Raw genomic sequence first — 17,513 nt, forward strand, 5'->3', positions numbered from 1 at the left:
TGAGTCAATCTCGATGCCCAGAAATTCCAAGCAGGTGGTCGGGCCCACCGTCTTCCCAGGCGCAAGCGGGACCCCAAAAGCCCGCATGAGCACGCAAAATTCCTGCAATGCCAGTGCGCACTCCTGAGAACCCGCTGTACCGAGGAAGAGGAAATCATCTAAGTAATGCATGACCCTTTGATGGCCCGTCACTTGTCTCATGGCCCATTCAAGAAATGAACTAAACATCTCAAAGTAGGCGCAAGAAATAGAACAACCCATAGGCATGCATTTATCCATGTAGAACCTATCCCTAAAGGTGAAACCTAAAAGATGCTGGTCCGCCGGGTGGACTGGGAGGAGGCGGAAGGCGGATTCTATGTCTGATTTCGCCATCAGCGCCCCGGGTCCAGTGGCCTGCAATAAGGTAACAGCCTGATCAAAAGAGGCGTACTTAACACTACAGATACCTTCGTCAATGGCATCATTCAGTGACGCCCCCTTTGGCGCTGACAGGTTATGAATCAATCTGAATTGTCCCTTCTCTTTCTTGGGGACAACTCCCAGTGGGGAACACACAAAATTGGGTACTGGCACTGCGGGAAAAGGGCCAGTTATCCTGCCTAAGGAAAGCTCCTTGTCAATTTTGGCGGCCACAACAGCCGGATTGTGTTTGACTGATAATTGATTTCTACAGTGCGCACTGCCTGTGTATCCCCCGGCCGGGATCCTAAAACCTTTAGAAAAACCTTCCTGGAGTAGGGTGGCCGCTTTGTGGTCAGGGTATCTGTTCAACAATGGAATCATTGCCACCACATCCACTGGAGTGGGGGGGCGTAACCTGTCTGACTTATAGTGGCTTTCCCCTACCCCTCTGTCCTGTGTTACCTTGCTTGGACCTACAGGTAGTTTCTGGATGAGAGGGGTGCCCACAGGAGGAACATGCATGCCTAAACTTACACGCGGCCCTTGTGCAGGTGCGCCTATTAAAATCCCAGCACACCCCTTTCTTCTCTGGCCCACCTGCCCTAAATTTCCCAGGTATTTCACTCGTTTGGGGGGGCCGAAAGGGCTGCTGCGGTCTAGTGAACACCTTGACCGCACCGAACTGAGGGGGCGGTGCAGTGTCAGAGAACTGTTTGTGCCAAGCCATGGAATCTACCGAGTCCCATGGCAACGATCTATTGAATTCCAATGCCTTCCTAAAATTGACATCATAACCCTTCCATGCTTCCCCAGAATACTGTTGACTCCACCCCACAATCCTGCTCGAGTAGCAAGCCAATGCAGCCTGCAGATCTGGAGGACGCTCAGCCTTAATTGCAGTGAAAACAGCCCATGCTTGCATCCAATTATTGAGATTTTCCTCAACCCTGAATCTAGTACACTGCGCCCTCCATTCACTTGGGAGCATCCACTCTTTCAGTGCTTTTGCCTGCTCCATTTCCCTATTATCCAACAATAAAGAATAAATGTACACGTATTTATCAGCCCAAATCATTTCTTTCACAGCTAATGACACATGCTGAGCTAGGTTTTCACTCCTGGAAGGTATCACACCGTCCCCCAAGAGCGGCAATGCCACTTCCTTACCAAGTGCGGGCACCGGGGGCGGCTGCCCTTTTACTCCGTCCAGCTGGGGAACACTTGGACCTGCAAGGGGAGAAGAAATTGGCAATGCAACACTGTCGGCGACCGGTGCCGATCTGATTTTTTCTACAAACCTTGCCGCCTCTGCCGCATGGTCTGCAGAATTCGGGAAGGCTCCCCCTTTTTGGAGCCATGGCATCATGGCCGTTAACTGAGATAACAATTCGGGTGGCATTGAATCTACATTACCCCCCGGGACAACAGGTACCACTGGGGTTATGCCCAGTGGTCCTGGCACAGCTGGCAGGGCGGGCGCCGGGTGTGGCCAGCCTGTACCCGGGATTGTGGGCACCGGAGCGGGAGCAGACCCAGCGTCTACTGGTTGACCTGCCGGCACCGGCACCACAGGGGCAATGGGTGTAGGCACATGCGGGGGTGGGACCACCGCGGGCGGTGCGGCGGGTAACGGGTCCACTGGGCCTGGGGTGGGGACCGCCTCCTTGGGTCTTTTGGACCTAGGTTTCCCTTGCGGGGTGACAAATTCCCCTCTTGGCACTGGTGCCACCCTCTTGCGGATCGGTCTCCCGGACGGGCCCGGTGCCTCGCCCTCTCTGTCCTCCAACCGAGCTTCCCGCTCCTTAATTTGTCCTAGCTGTTGCTTAATGTCGCTCATCTCCCGCATCATAGCCCGCATCATAGCCTCCATGTTGGACCCCCTCTTTCCACCCCTTGGACCTGGCATGACGCTTACCCGCTGCCTACGTAGTTCCCAACAGGTCAACTGTGTGTACCTTTCAGATGGAGGGTCACCAGGGGGCTTTCAGCACCATGCAACGGCGACCGCAACACTAGCGGCTTGTCCGCTTATGTAAGGGGGTGAGTAAACCTAATGTAGACCCACCCGGCGGCCACCAGGAGCGATGAATGCCAGCCCCCCGTACCCCTCTTTCCGACCCCTCCTGTATCCTCGCCGGCGATGGTGATCTGCGGTCACAGCCCTCACCACGTTGCGTGCCCCGTCTGCTGAAATGTGCCAATAATGTAGTTAAAGTTGCCTGAAATTGAAAACAAGTCTTAGTACCGTGTAAGAAAGCAGGAACAAGTTGTAGGAAACCCAACTTAAATACAGGGGACGGTTGAACCCTCCCTGTGACCTCACAATTGCTGTGCGGTACTAAAACACCTTGTATCAATGACTTTAAAAAACACCCTTATGCAAAAGGTCGGTACACTTCCGCGCAAAGACTTGCACTTATTCCCTTTACTAGTGCGCTTTTAAGACACTACTTGAACCAAAAAGTTATTTACTAATTAATACCCCACAGTATTGAGAAACACTCTAAAAAATGTTGATCAACAATTCACTTACTAATTAATCCCATATAGTAGAGAAAACACTTTAAGAAATTCCCCCTCGTTTTTATGCAATATATGAACTGGCAATTACTTCATTAACAGTGCTATACAGTAGTGAAAAACAATTACATCCATGTACCAGCAGTCTCCTCTCCAGGCGCTGCCCTGGTCGACCCTGCCTCACTCCTTAGCACTGTAACACGACACTGCCCTGTGGCCATAAACACGAAATTACAATTGTGCAAAATTGGCTCCAACTCTCACTAGGTTTATGATAAATTTGCTCCCCCCGGCCTTATTGTGCCGTTTAAATCGAGTGCGCATGGACAAAACCGTTCTTAATTCAACCTTATAGCACAGCGCTCTTCAAGTAATCCACATTTGTAAAGCGCGTAATCATTCATCGGCACACTGTGTGGCGCCCTCACCGTGCACAAGAGCACCACTCCGACCTGACTCGATATCTAGCAACCGGCCCGCTGCTCGTCCGTGCCCCCCGTACCAACAAATACCTTGTCCGGTCGACGTGCACCCTACCAGGTGGCGCGCAGCTCGTGATACTTGTATCCCGGGCCCTTCCTCCGCTGTTGCCGCCCTGTGTCCCTCGCCGACGATGATCTCCACCGAGCACAGATCTCGCGACGCGGCTGGCTCCACGCGGCTGGGCTCCCCCTCCTCCGTAAACCCTTGGGTTCACCTGTAAAAGAAAGGGAAAAAGAAAGGGAAAAAAGCCGCCTCGCGTCCCCGGCCGACTACGATCTCCCAACGCGGTTCCACGCTGTTATCCTCCGGAACCGCTCGATAAATCTGAAAAAGAAAGGGGCAAAATTTACTAAACAAAGAAGCCCCGAACGCGGGGCACAACGTTCAGCGAGGGAGCGTCCAGGGACAAGGGGGTCTCCTGGGCGCTCCCTACCTCTTATTCCCGAGGGGCCGGGTGGCCCCTCCTATCGCCCGCCCCCCCCGACCCGGAACCAGTCCATTGAATCCGGGTCAGGAGGGGCGCCGGCCAATCGGCGGTGGGCCGCGCCCCCAGGGCACGCCCCCACCGTCGAAGGACCCGAGGGGAGAGGAGGTGAGACGGTCGCCGCGCCGCCATGCGTGCGGGGGGGCCGAGGGCCCCCCCTTTTCAGTTTCAGTACATACAGCATACATTCCTGCACAGAGCCTTTCTAATGCCAACGACTCTCCACCAGATGTTGGATCACCCTCAGACTGTCCTCGATGTCATCAATTGGGGCAGGCATGGCCCATATGCTCTGGAGCTTTCCGAAGGCTGTAGCACTATGGGGAGGGGGGTCTCAAATGCATTAACCGAGGAGACCGGCTGCACAAATGTATGCACGATAGAGGGCTCATTTTTGGGGCTGTTTAGGCTCTCAAAAACTGCATATGCCATGAAGCATTTCATTGGCTTGGCACTGCTTATGGCCCGTAAGCTTATTGCCATGCACTGGAAAGGCCAAACATTATGAGGCATTGCCCACTTAAGTGGGGAAGGGTGGAGGCTGTGGCATAAGGAGAGAGGAGGCCCATGCATTACGCAAGATCCCCATTGTAACAGATTGCAAAGTGCTGTTATTGGACTTACAAACTTATGAGGAGGAGCTAAAAGGCTGAGCCAATGCTCAAGCATGCACCTGGTCTTAGCATCTGGGTGCCTAGATTGGTACAACCCTTCCCCTCCTTCTCTTCCCCCCAATCCCTCCCACCATTTGCCCTTGTCTCACACCCCCACCCCATCCTTTCATCTAAACTATCCCGCACCCTGCCATTTGAAACTAAAGATTTGATGGAACCTGTTGTTACTCTCTGTTTAAATGTTCAGACACAGAAGGACCCTTGACTCCTGTTGGCAATATTGCGATGAAACAGAAGTATGGGAAGAGTAACTGTCACAGATTCTGATGCAATAATGTATTTGTCATACTGTTGACATTCAATACAATTGGTTAAAACAAAATATTTAGGTGGAACAAAGAAACTATAGAGTTTCTGCATCTAGGGCCTCCCAAAATGGCAAAACATGGCAGACCAACCTTTACACCAAAAGCACAGACAAAAATAACATGTTTCTTTTTAAATCATTCCATATCTGGTCTCTTAAACACAATCATTTTCTTAACTCATTCGAGCAAAAGTGGCGAGTACTCACCCATGAGTATGATGCTATGGAGAACCAAAATATATGCTAGAAACTCATGATGAGGGTGTATGCACCAGAACTAGTGAACAAATAGGATCAAACAAAACAAATCTCCCAAGGGAACAAGTGCAAGAAAACAGGGACTGACCAGTCAGGGTCGCGAAGTTCTCATGACAATACAAATAAATCAGAATCATCATTATGGCACACTGGAAAATAAGTGGAATTTGATGATGAATTTAAGAGTTATACACAGACAAACCTTTGATTGAATACACCAGAAGTAATAACATTCAAGCATTATTAACTCCCAAAATAAAAAAAGATACACAACACAATTAAAAATCAGAGGAACATACCAATGTTTGAACTGTGGACCCTAAAATAGTATAATTAAGGATCCAGCAGATCATCATCCAGCCATTGAAAAATCAAACTCAAAGCCAATACCTCCTGTGATTACACTTGCTGGGTGTGCCCACCTAAATGCCCATGTAAAGATGCATGCTAAGAAAACTGAAAGAAATGCAACCTAAGAACCTGCAAAAGGAGTTGCGGTACATTTTAAAGAGAAGATCAGATCATCAGTTAACTAGGATTTCAGGGACTATACACAACAACAATAACGCCATTTGGAGGCAACATAAGCAAACAATTATCATTAAGGAAATAGTTTGGTTAAAATGTTTGGCAACTATGCAGCTAAGGGGGTTAAATGATGAATGGGAACTAAGGCCATGATGTATCAACATATTTCCCCATAGACACAGAATGGGTTAAAATCCTTTGATATACGACGCCCTAAGTTGCTATATATAAGAAAATAATTGTAAAGCTTGTATGAAATGGGAGACATCTACAAGAAAGAAAGAAGTTCCTCACAGAAAAGTAAAGAAGTCAACAAGATACATGCAAAGATGAAGCACTACTCCTCTCAGCCCCACCAGTGTCATCACCATCTGACAGCCTTAGCCCAGGCGTGCTGTGCTCATCTACACTGCTAAAAAGGGACTTTGGAGTAACCAGTACTGCTTGTGTTTTCAAGCCCATCATTTTACAGCCTGTAAATTGATCTGGGTCACGTATGTGCATTTTCAGCCATATATTCCATGACCCAGAGAACATACAAAATCGTCACGGGGCAAGGTCAAACCTCAAGGATAGGAATAATTGCTTGTGTCTCAGCGTCAACCCATTCTGTCCTCAATAGAGTGTTTGCTTCTAGCTACAACCTTCGACTACAGTGCTCCGGTGTTGGGGAGACGCACAGCTGTATCATACTAAAAGATGTCTCACATATGAAGTATTTGACTGTATGTCAAAAAGAGGAGTGCCCACTCGACATTATGCCTTCGTGCTGACTTGGACTGTCCCTGTCACCTTGGTATGGACTGTTCCAAACTCTTTGTCTGACATCGCTGGAAAGTTATATGCTTTGTTGTATGCCTATTGTGCGCTTGTCACAACAACTGAGTTTCTTTCAAGCCAGTTTGAGGATTTGACTATGCCACCGGCACATGGATGAGGCTAAGATAACCGAACTGTTGTGAATTACTCTATGTTTTTGGTTCTCCTCATCTATCGCTGCTTTCTGCCTGAACAGTGGCCGTTAAACCTTTTATTTGGCTGTTAAAAACAAAAATGTGCACATGCATTTTACTTCATTCTTGTATCTCCTCGAGGATCCTCTGTGACGTCAGGCATTTCACCAGCCAGAAAGTGACAGTTTGCGGCACTAATGCGCTGGGAGCCATCCTGCACAGCGCATTTTACGTGCCGCCATGTTTTCTTTCTGTGGCATCTGCTGTAAAGCTACAAAGCACTGCCGGTGGTTGTAAACCAGTGGTCATATCTTTGCCGCAGGCGGTTTCTGTTTTGTTGTGTTCGACCAATCACTAGCAGTGTGATAATTAAGTACTGGAACTTTTGCCAACCAGGCACATTGCAGCATCCCAGGGTACTGTTGCGCTACTTTTTTTGATGTATGTAAGGACAAAGCAGTATTTAAACAGTGTCTGTTGCCCATACACTTTAATGTCTTCTGTCCATTTTTATTGAACTTGCACAGCTCACCATTTCTTGTGTGAGGCGTTAACTAAGGTTTGAAGTGCTGCAATAGGTTACCTTACTCCTACTCTCTGCCTCATAGAACTTGTATTTTGGGTAACATATAGCTACTCACAACACTTGGAGTCGCTACAAACTACCAGTTTGTCTGTTATTACAGTAGTTTTGGGCACAGTACCGGAGCATGTTGGACCTAATCTCTCGGTCGTTATGTTCCACTGTGGGAAATACCAGTAATTTTGGGCATACATCGCATTTTGTAGCATGTTGATGCATCTACTGTATGTTTTCCAGTATAAGTTATAACATTGCACCTTAAGTTACTCTACAGCATTGTATTTTTCAGCCCTCATGCATGAGTTTGGCGATGTGTCACATGTTACACTCCCATACATTTGGGTCGGAAATGGGTTCCAGCCCCATTCTCTTATAGCACATTTCCCTACATGGGCCAATTACGGTTTCAACCCTGACACAGGGCATCGTTGTATGGGTCACGGTCCCATATTCACTACTTTCCCATCCTTATGTCAAGTGTAGGTCATGAGTTTTAGTCCCATTTACAATAGCTTTCCTCCCCTATGGCTGGGGGTAGAACATGGGTGTTAGTCCCATTTACAGTAGCTACCACCCTTATCTCTGGGGGTAGGTCATGGGTGTCAGTCCCATATACATTATCTACGACCCTCATGTCAGGGTGGTTCGGGGTTTTAGTCCCTTTTACATTATTTATCCACTCTTATGTCAGGGTTAGGTCATGGGTCTTAGTCCCATCTTCACGCTGTAGTGGTACATTATTACCCTTTCCTAGGGTGTGTCTTATGGGGTGTTAGTCCCATTTCTGCCAGTGGTTTCCCGTACTCGAGGGTTGTCCCTTATGGGTGTCATTCCCATCTTCTACATTATCCCCTGTTGGGGTACAATTTATTTTTAGTCCACTCTTAGACTTTGCTTTTATTCAGACCCTTCTTTATGCGTACATCATATTACATTGACAACTTTGATAACGCAATGTTACGTTTATGGACTTTGCTGTTATGTACTCGCAACATAATCTTAAATTTTATTACATTCTCAATTTGAAAATGGTGAAGGATGAGTAATACTTCCTGTATTTTCTTCTCATCTTCTCTATGTTTTCCTTGTTCAGTTCTCCTTGTAATATCCTATCTTCTTTTCATCCTTGGATTCCGGACCACTTTTGGTTGTTGTTCTTCCTTGTCTATAGTCTTTCCCCACTGTAGGGTCTTTCTTTTTCTTCTATGTTTAGGAGGAGATCCTCCCACCTTTACTTTGTGTGTCTGGGTGAATAGCTTGTTAAGTTTGTGTTGTGCTACTTCTTCCTTCCTTGCATGCCTGTGTGGCCAGTGGGTGTGTTTGTGGGTGGTCATTGGTGCATCTATGTCTATCTTCTACTTGTTGTTTCTCAAGCCTTATTACTATTTTCTTCTCTTTCGTGATTCTTTGTTGGACAGGGTGGGTCATTTCTATTTGTGTATATTTACCCATTGCTTCCTCTTTGTTTTCTTCCACCTATCTCTTCGCTCTTTCTTATTTGTTTATTTCTATTACATTTATTCTGTTGCATTAGTGTTCCTCTCATTTTACCCTTTCCTGGGTTCTTATTGTTATATCCTTTTTAAAGTATAAGACTTATGCGTCTGTTGTACAAGACAGGGGGTTATGTAGTATCCTGCTCATGTTAATGTTCTGCCATTTTCACCATCTGCTCAGCCAGTGTGAATGTACTGGGTGCAGCATGGAATGTTGGAATGCTGATATGGATTGGAATGCTGGGTGCCTGTGAGGTGAAGTCTGACAGTTGAGAATGGGCTGAGCAGCAGGTAGGCTGCTCCAGGTGGGGCTGCTTCACCAGAACGGTACACAGACAAAATATCGAAAAAAAAATATCGGAAAGACAAAATATCGAAGTTAAAATATCGAAGGTAAAAAATATTGGGAAGCAAATATATCGGATACAAAAATATCGTAATAGGTAAGTAAGTAGAAATATCGAAAAAAATAATATCGTATGACAAAATATCGACAATACAAAATATCGTGTAGTAATGGAAAAAATAAATAGTGTAGGAAAAAATATAATAATTGTAAATAAAAATTTGATAAAAAGGTCTATATTAAAAAATTACAATATATTTAATATAAAAATATTTTTAAAAAACATATATAGTTTTAGGAGCGGGTTATTGGGTTTATAGGGGATAAGGGTGGGAAGTAATTTAAAAATAATTAATAAATTAATATATATTTGTAAAAAAAATGTATTAATAATTAATTGGTAACTAATTAATATTAATTAGTTAATTAATTAATATAATTTTGTACATTATTTTATATAATAATTAATTGGTAATTAATGAATATTAATTAGTTAGTTAATTAATATAATATCGTACATAATTGTAAAAAATTAATAATTGGTAATTAATTATAATTAATTAGTTAATTAATTAATTAATATAATTTTGGACATAATTTTAAATAATAAATAATTGGTAATTAAATAATAATAATAATTATATGGTAATTAATTAATATTAACTAGTTAATTAATTAATATAATTTTTAATATATTTTTAAAGAATAAATAATTGTTAATTAATTAATATTAATGAGTTAATTAATGAATATAATTTTTTACATATTTTTAAATAATAATTAATTGGTAATTAATTAATATAAATGAGTTAATTATATTAATTAGCTTCATTTAGTTTAATATATATTTTTTACTTATTGTAAATTATTTTGGAAAATATAATATTAATTATTAAATTTATTTCTTTACAGCTAATGTGCAAATATATTAACTTTATTGTTATTATTAATTAATAATTAATTTGTAATTACATAATAATAATTATTTTTGGGTAAAGGAGTATTGTTAGAGTTCAGGGTCAGTTTTCAGTTCTTGGTTAAAGGGGTATTTTTAGGGTTCAGGGTCAGTGTTCTGTTTTTGGGTAAAGGGGTATTTCTTGGGTTCAGGGTCAGTTTTCAGTTTTTGGGTAAAGGGGTATTTCTTGAGTTCAGGGTCAGTTTTCAGTTTTTGGGTAAAGGGGTATTTTTAGGGTTCAGGGTCAGTTTTCATTTTTTGGGTAAAGGGGTATTTCTTGGGTTCAGGGTCAGTTTTCAGTTTTTGGGTAAAGGGGTATTTTTAGGGTTCAGGGTCAGTTTTCAGTTTTTGGGTAAAGGGGTATTTTTTGGGTTCAGGGTCAGTTTTTAGTTTTTGGGTAAAGGGGTATTTTTTGGGTTCAGGGTCAGTTTTCAGTTTTTGGGTAAAGGGGTATTTTTTGGGTTCAGGGTCAGTTTTCAGTTTTTGGGTAAAGGGGTATTTTTAGGGTTCAGGGTCAGTTTTCGGTTTTTGGGTAAAGGGGTCTTTCTTGGGTTCAGGGTCAGTTTTCAGTTTTTGGGTAAAGGGGTATTTTTAGGGTTCAGGGTCAGTTTTCAGTTTTTGGGTAAAGGGGTATTTTTTGGGTTCAGGGTCAGTTTTCAGTTTTTGGGTAAAGGGGTATTTTTTGGGTTCAGGGTCAGTTTTCAGTTTTTGGGTAAAGGGGTATTTTTAGGGTTCAGGGTCAGTTTTCAGTTTTTGGGTAAAGGGGTATTTCTTGGGTTCAGGGTCAGTTTTCAGTTTTTGGGTAAAGGGGTATTTTTAGGGTTCAGGGTCAGTTTTCAGTTTTTGGGTAAAGGGGTATTTTTCGGGTTCAGGGTCAGTTTTTAGTTTTTGGGTAAAGGGGTATTTTTTGGGTTCAGGGTCAGTTTTCAGTTTTTGGGTAAAGGGGTATTTTTTGGGTTCAGGATCAGTTTTCAGTTTTTGGGTTAAGGGGTATTTTTAGGGTTCAGGGTCAGTTTTGGGTTTTTGGGTAAAGGGGTATTTTTAGGGGTCAGGGTCAGTTTTCAGTTTTTGGGTAAAGGGGTATTTTTTGGGTTCAGGGTCAGTTTTCAGTTTTTGGGTTAAGGGGTATTTTTAGGGTTCAGGGTCAGTTTTGGGTTTTTGGGTAAAGGGGTATTTTTAGGGTTCAGGGTCAGTTTTGGGTTTTTGGGTAAAGGCGTATTTTTAGGGTTCAGGGTCAGTTTTCTGTTTTTGGGTAAAGGGGTATTTTTTGGGTTCAGGGTCAGTTTTAATTTAATGTACGCTGGATTTGGTATAGTAATAATTAAATTATTAGACACCAACATATACTCACATTTAATATACAGTGCAAAATTTCTGATAAGATTGTTACATTATAGTAAGATAATGATACAAATAGTACAACATGATTGTAGAAACATTATTTTTATTTATGTTTCACAAATCAAATGTTATTTCATTACAAAATTCTTTTTATTACATTTGGTTTTATAAACATATTTTATAAACACAATGATAAGCAACTATACAGAAGCATTATTATTTTCATACTTTTTGTACAAAAATGAATATTATTTATTATCTCTTTTACATATTGTAATTTCATAAAGAAATGTAGAAATAACAAAAGTATTTTTTACACTTTATTTCAATACATAAAATATTTATTATGTGAGTCACATATTTTTAACACATTTTTCTATTATTATAATTTTTGACAATGTAGTTATATTTCTATACATTGTTAATATAAATATTATTCTTTTCATAATATGTATTTATTACATTCATTTACATATTTGTTAATCAAATCATTGTAGGATTAAAGTAAATATTTCTTTACAATAATAGAAACTTAATGTTCATTTTTGCATATTTAGTGAAGTATATATATTATATTTTATACTTGGGACTATTTTATTGCATTTGGGTGCTTTATTTTGTAACCGGGTTAGGTCGTTTTGGGTTATTTGGAAGAAGGGCTGATCGCGGTTGGGAGACACTTCACGTCGCTTCAGGTAAGGTTTATTTTATATGTTTTATGTGTATTTTAATGATGTTTTGAGATTAGTGACCTTATATTTTGTGTTGTTGAATGTGAGGGAGGTATGTTTTAGATTTCGAAAACAGATAATTACTTATGGTATATACACGTAGTGTTAGTTAGTTAACTCATTATATATAGAGTGAATTTTAGTCTTTTACGGTATATCTACAAGTGAAATCATCTATTTTAATATGTTTGTACCTAATTACTAGCTAATTAATGTGGGTGGGAATGTCTGTTTTCTATGTTTTTGTCATAGGTGTACGCTACATCGGAAGTTCCGTTTTTTTTTAAAGGAAGTGTTTGTTTGTTTCATTCAACACTGCTTTACAAACACTTCTTTACATTTTTCGGTTTTGCTGGAGCGATTCTTTCTATTTTTCAAATTTTTCGGGTTTTTTATGCTTATTCAATGGCTCTGGATAACGTGGATGTCTTAATTTTGGAACAGTTGTATTTTTACATTTTTTTGGGGTTAATTTGGCACTACCTGGATTACTTTGGTGGACAAGGAGGTTATTGGATTGACAACATGATTGGTAAATCCTTGCTTTCTTATTTTGTGTGGGTGGGTAATGTTATTTTTATTATGGAATAGTTTTTTACTTGTTATTTAGTTTTAATGTGTGCATATATTATAATAATATCTCTATATATTGCATACATTAAATACTTTAGAAGCTCACGTTACATATTTTTCCATACTTAGGTGATACTTTTAGTGTTTTATAACATTTTGGGAATTAATTAGAGTAGTGTTTTGGCAATGATATTTAGGTATTCTATGCCTTTTGTACTAGGGTAAAGTTTAACTTGTTCTTCCAGGTACTTGTGCATTTGTTTATTTTGCTTTGATGTTTTAGGGACAAGTTCAGTTACAGATTGGTCCATTCTAAATTCCTGGTAGCTCTGTTCTTTCTGTAGGCATTTAATGAAATGTTCTAGAGTAGGTTTGGTTCTGCCAGTTGATTGTACAAATGCATTGTGCCAACCTTCCACTGCATTGTTAGTTTTTGAATCTCCGTTAAGGGTACTTCTGTAAACGTTCCACCAGGGTATGAGGAATTTGGGATTTCGTCTGTGGCCAGATCTGTGGAGTCTGCCTACCCAGGTGTCTTCAAAGTAGTCGAGAAATGGACTTAATTTAGCTTCATTTTGTTTGTAGAAGGGGCTGTCTATAAGAATGTTGTAGTGTTCAGCTACGTCTGTTTCAGGTACATAAGCAAGTGCAATGAGTTTTTTAATTTGGAAAGCAAAAGATGAGTTTGTAGCATATTCGACACTTTGGGGTCGATTCCGATCCGGTAAAATAATCCGGCGTATGAATCGTATCCGGAGCCGTTTCCGTACGACTCGTACAGACGCCGTACGACCGGACGATTCCGATCCCGATCGGCCGACCCGTACGCGATTCGTACGGTTCACGTCGATTCGTACGGAAAATCGCGCGCTCACCTACACACCGTACGGCGCGTACCCCCCATGATCGCAGGGGTACGCGGCGTACCCCTCTGGTCATGCGGGGTACGTGCCGTACACCCAGCGTACATGGGGTACGTGCCGTACGCCCACTGTACATGGGGTACGGTGCGTACCCCATGTACGCTGGGTGTACGGCGCGTACCCCGCATGACCACAGGGGTACGGCGCGTACCCCTGCGATCATGGGTGGTACGTGCCGTACCCGGGGGGGGGCCTTCCGTACCTGTTTCGGCGCGAACTCTGCGTTTACGACTGTTTTCGGCTCCCGTAGGAAAAGGGTCGTACGGCGCGTACCCGACACGGATCGTACTTGCTGGGTCGTAAAAACATGCCGCGATGTCGCGTACTGCGGGTTCCGAGTGAGATTCGTCCGGAGATTTGAGTCGTACGGAGTCCTGTACGACTCGTACGGAGTTCGGCACCTAGTACGGATCGTACTTCATCGTACGTACGGGACGTCTACGGATACGATTCGTACGGGGAAAAAACTCTCCGTACGACCATTCGGAGCGCATTTTACCGGATCGGAATCGACACCTTAGGGTAGTTTTTTGAAGGTGTCTCCATAAACACTGGTTTAAATGATAATAGCAGCCTTGAATGCAGGTATGGGGGTGGATTTTTATGATAGTTGAGAGCATTGCTTGCTCAAAATCAAGAATGATACTTTCAGGAGAAAAATCATTAGTTTTTTGTTTAATTATATTTATTAATTCCATATATGTGGAATTATTTTTGTTTGGTAATAGTGCATATAGCAAAGGTATGTTGCAGTTGTGGTAGAGGCCATGTATTGTGTATAATTGGAAAAATGGTTTGGGACAGATGTTAAATGTTCCATCCATCATCCAATATTGGCTTTGCTGCAGTTTAACTAAATTCATACTGGTACCAAAAATTATAAGCCTTTTGTCATTGTTTTCGTTGTCGTAAACTATAAATGGTTGTTTATTTAAAGTTATTATTTGGTTAGCAGTTAAATTTATATCCTGATATGTTCTGGGAGATGGTGTTGTAGAAGTAGTAGCTTTTTTAGTTCGTGCTATAGTTCTTTTTAAGGAGAGGATATTTGGCATTTGAGTTGTGGCAGTTTTTGGGATTTTAGGAATGGCTTCTTTTAAAATGACATTTGTTTGCTTTTGGGAACCAGTACTAGCTTCTTTTATATTTTCCAAAGCTGTTCTAACTTCTATTTCAGTAACATTAGGTGGATGATTGTGTTCCCTAGTATACAGTACTGTAGCTTCTTTAGTTGTTGCTCTGCCATAGCACTTGTTAGAATAATATTTACAACATTTCCAATTAACTTGCATGCCATATTGCTTTTCTTGTGTATAAGTGTAACCCATGTAGCATAGTAATAGTTTTCCTTTCTGGCTGGTCACAAATTCGGCTCCTTCGGTCATTTTGTACTTTGTATATCTATAAAATGTATATATAATAGTTAATGTCAAATTAAATGTGATAAATAATCTATGTCAGTGATAAGTAGGAATGTTTATACTTACGTGTTTTTGAATTTACAGCAAAATTAGGAGCTGCTTGCTTCTTTAGTTGGGGATATTTATTTGTGATGTTGTTGTAGCTGTTATGAAAAACAAAACATGAAAGTAGTATATTATTAATTAATGTTTCGGTACATTTGCAATGTTAGAGCTCATTTCTACTACAAACGTGTATCTTCATGATTCACATTGTGAAGATACTTACATATTTTTTTAGGTTGGTCTTTGCCAGTATAGTTGTTTCTTCAGCTTCTGGAGAGTAGTTTGTAGTGTTACCTTAAATAAAAAAGGAACATATGTATTAGAATAATCACCATGTTGGTATGTTTTTTAATAGATTATCTGGTAATTATGTTCTTTAATATACTTACTTTGTGATTATTATCTGTATTATTCAGAATGTGGAGTTCTGTATTATGTCTGTATATCTATTCGTTGTGTTTGCTCTGTAAATAAACAATATATAATAGAACATATTTAGAACAGTTCTAAATGTTTGTATTGTTTTTCCACATTTATTTCAGTTGCATAATACTTACGTAGTAAAATGTATTGGAGAAATAGTACTGATGTCCTTAGTTCATTAGTAGTGCAGTTTTCAGTAGTAGAATCTACAGAAAAAAAGAAATATGTGGGGCAAAAGTCATTATTTCTGTGTGTTTAGATTTATGTGCACATAATGAATCAATGTGAAATTACTTACATAGTTATTAGAATCTGTATTCCTAGGGTTTGTTCACAGTTATTTTGAGTAGAATATTCAGTACTCGTTGTATCTAAAAAAAATAGTTTCATATAAATATTTAGCATGTTAAGTAGTATGAATAGCAAAGGGGCACTGGGTATTTAGCAGGTAAGTAAGTAGTATTAGCAAATAATGCATTTTCTATTTTATTTACTTACTTAGAAGATGTGATAGTAGGTTGATAGTCTGGTTCTTCTAGTTGTTGTGCAGCAATTCGGATAGAGATGAATCTCCTTCAGTGACTTTTGGCAAGTAGTTTGTGCTTAGATTTTAATTGTTTATATAGGGGAGTGTCAGTAGTAATTATTTTGCTATTGGTTCATTTAAAAAATTAGGTTTGTGATTGGTTAGTTAGTATATTTGAATTTCAGTTGTGATTACTTTGTAATAGAAGTGAAAAACAAAAACAAATTATAAAATTATACAAAGTACTATAGAATATTTTTATATGTGTAGGTGATATAATTATACCAATAGGATATTTTTGACAAATTAATAGTGTGTCTATAGTATTAATTTAAGTATTGTGTGTTTATTTAGATGTGAAAACATATAAAACGTTAATTAATTATGCAAACAGATGCATATAAAAAGTCGATATAGCTGATAATCCGATATTGAAGTGCACGATATTTTTGATGTCGATATTATAGTTAATGTCATTATTTTTTGTAGATAGCGATATTTTTGTTTTCCGATGTTAATGTAGTCGATATAAAAGTAAACGATGTTTTTGTATATCGATATTAAAAAATCGATATTTGTGTATATATCTAGTTAAGTATAGGAACCCGATATTTTTGATTTCGATATTTTTGCTCCGATATTTTTGTACGTCGATATTGTGAATCTCGATATTTTGTCAGACATTCCACAAGAACATATCTACTTGTAACTATCTTCAATAAAACTTCATAAACTACATCCTTCCTGCGTGGACCTCATTACTACAAAATTACTTGGCATAGTGTAAAAATACACAATTATTACCAGTTTTCTCTAGTTGGAAGTAAACTAGTTGAAGATGCTTTCCTGTTGATTTTAAACACTGTTGTTCTAGGCACTGTGCTTTTTCTTCATTTACTTCCATATGTCAAATTGTATCAGATGGCTATGCATGCCTGTGGTGATGATAATGACTTACAGAGCAAGCAAACGATGTTTCCCAACTGCACCAAGAACTCAGAATCTCCTACTATAATATATTTGCCATGACATCAGACTGAATACAAGTTGTTATAATTCCCAAGGGTCAGTGAAGTTTTCAATATCATCCACAGAACGCTCAAAACCACTTGTGAGAGTCTTGTAATTTTGGTCTTCATGAAATAAACTTATAATCACGAGTGGACTGTGGGATATCTGGATCTCACCAGAACATACGCAGCACTCATCAGCAAATGTCTTGCTTCATCAATACGAAGAATATGATTTTCTCTAAGTGTTCTCAGCAGGAGCTACTTCGTCTGTTATTCACCCTTTTGTGCAATGCCAATAACAAACTAAGTTTTTTCATGGTCTGATCAAGAAACAAGGACTTCGTTCAAAAGTAGATCATAGCCCACTGTGCATGATGTTCAGAAGTGTACCAGATGTGGAAACATTTGAACAGATCATATAACCAGGTAGCAGAAGAATTTCAAGTCACCAGTCACACAAAAACAATGTATTCTATCTTCACCCCAGTTTGGCCAGGGTCATCATAAAAGTTGTGTGGAGCAGAT

This window comes from Lissotriton helveticus, chromosome 5_1 (assembly GCF_964261635.1).
Source record: "Lissotriton helveticus chromosome 5_1, aLisHel1.1, whole genome shotgun sequence".
NCBI classification, from domain to species: domain Eukaryota; kingdom Metazoa; phylum Chordata; class Amphibia; order Caudata; family Salamandridae; genus Lissotriton; species Lissotriton helveticus.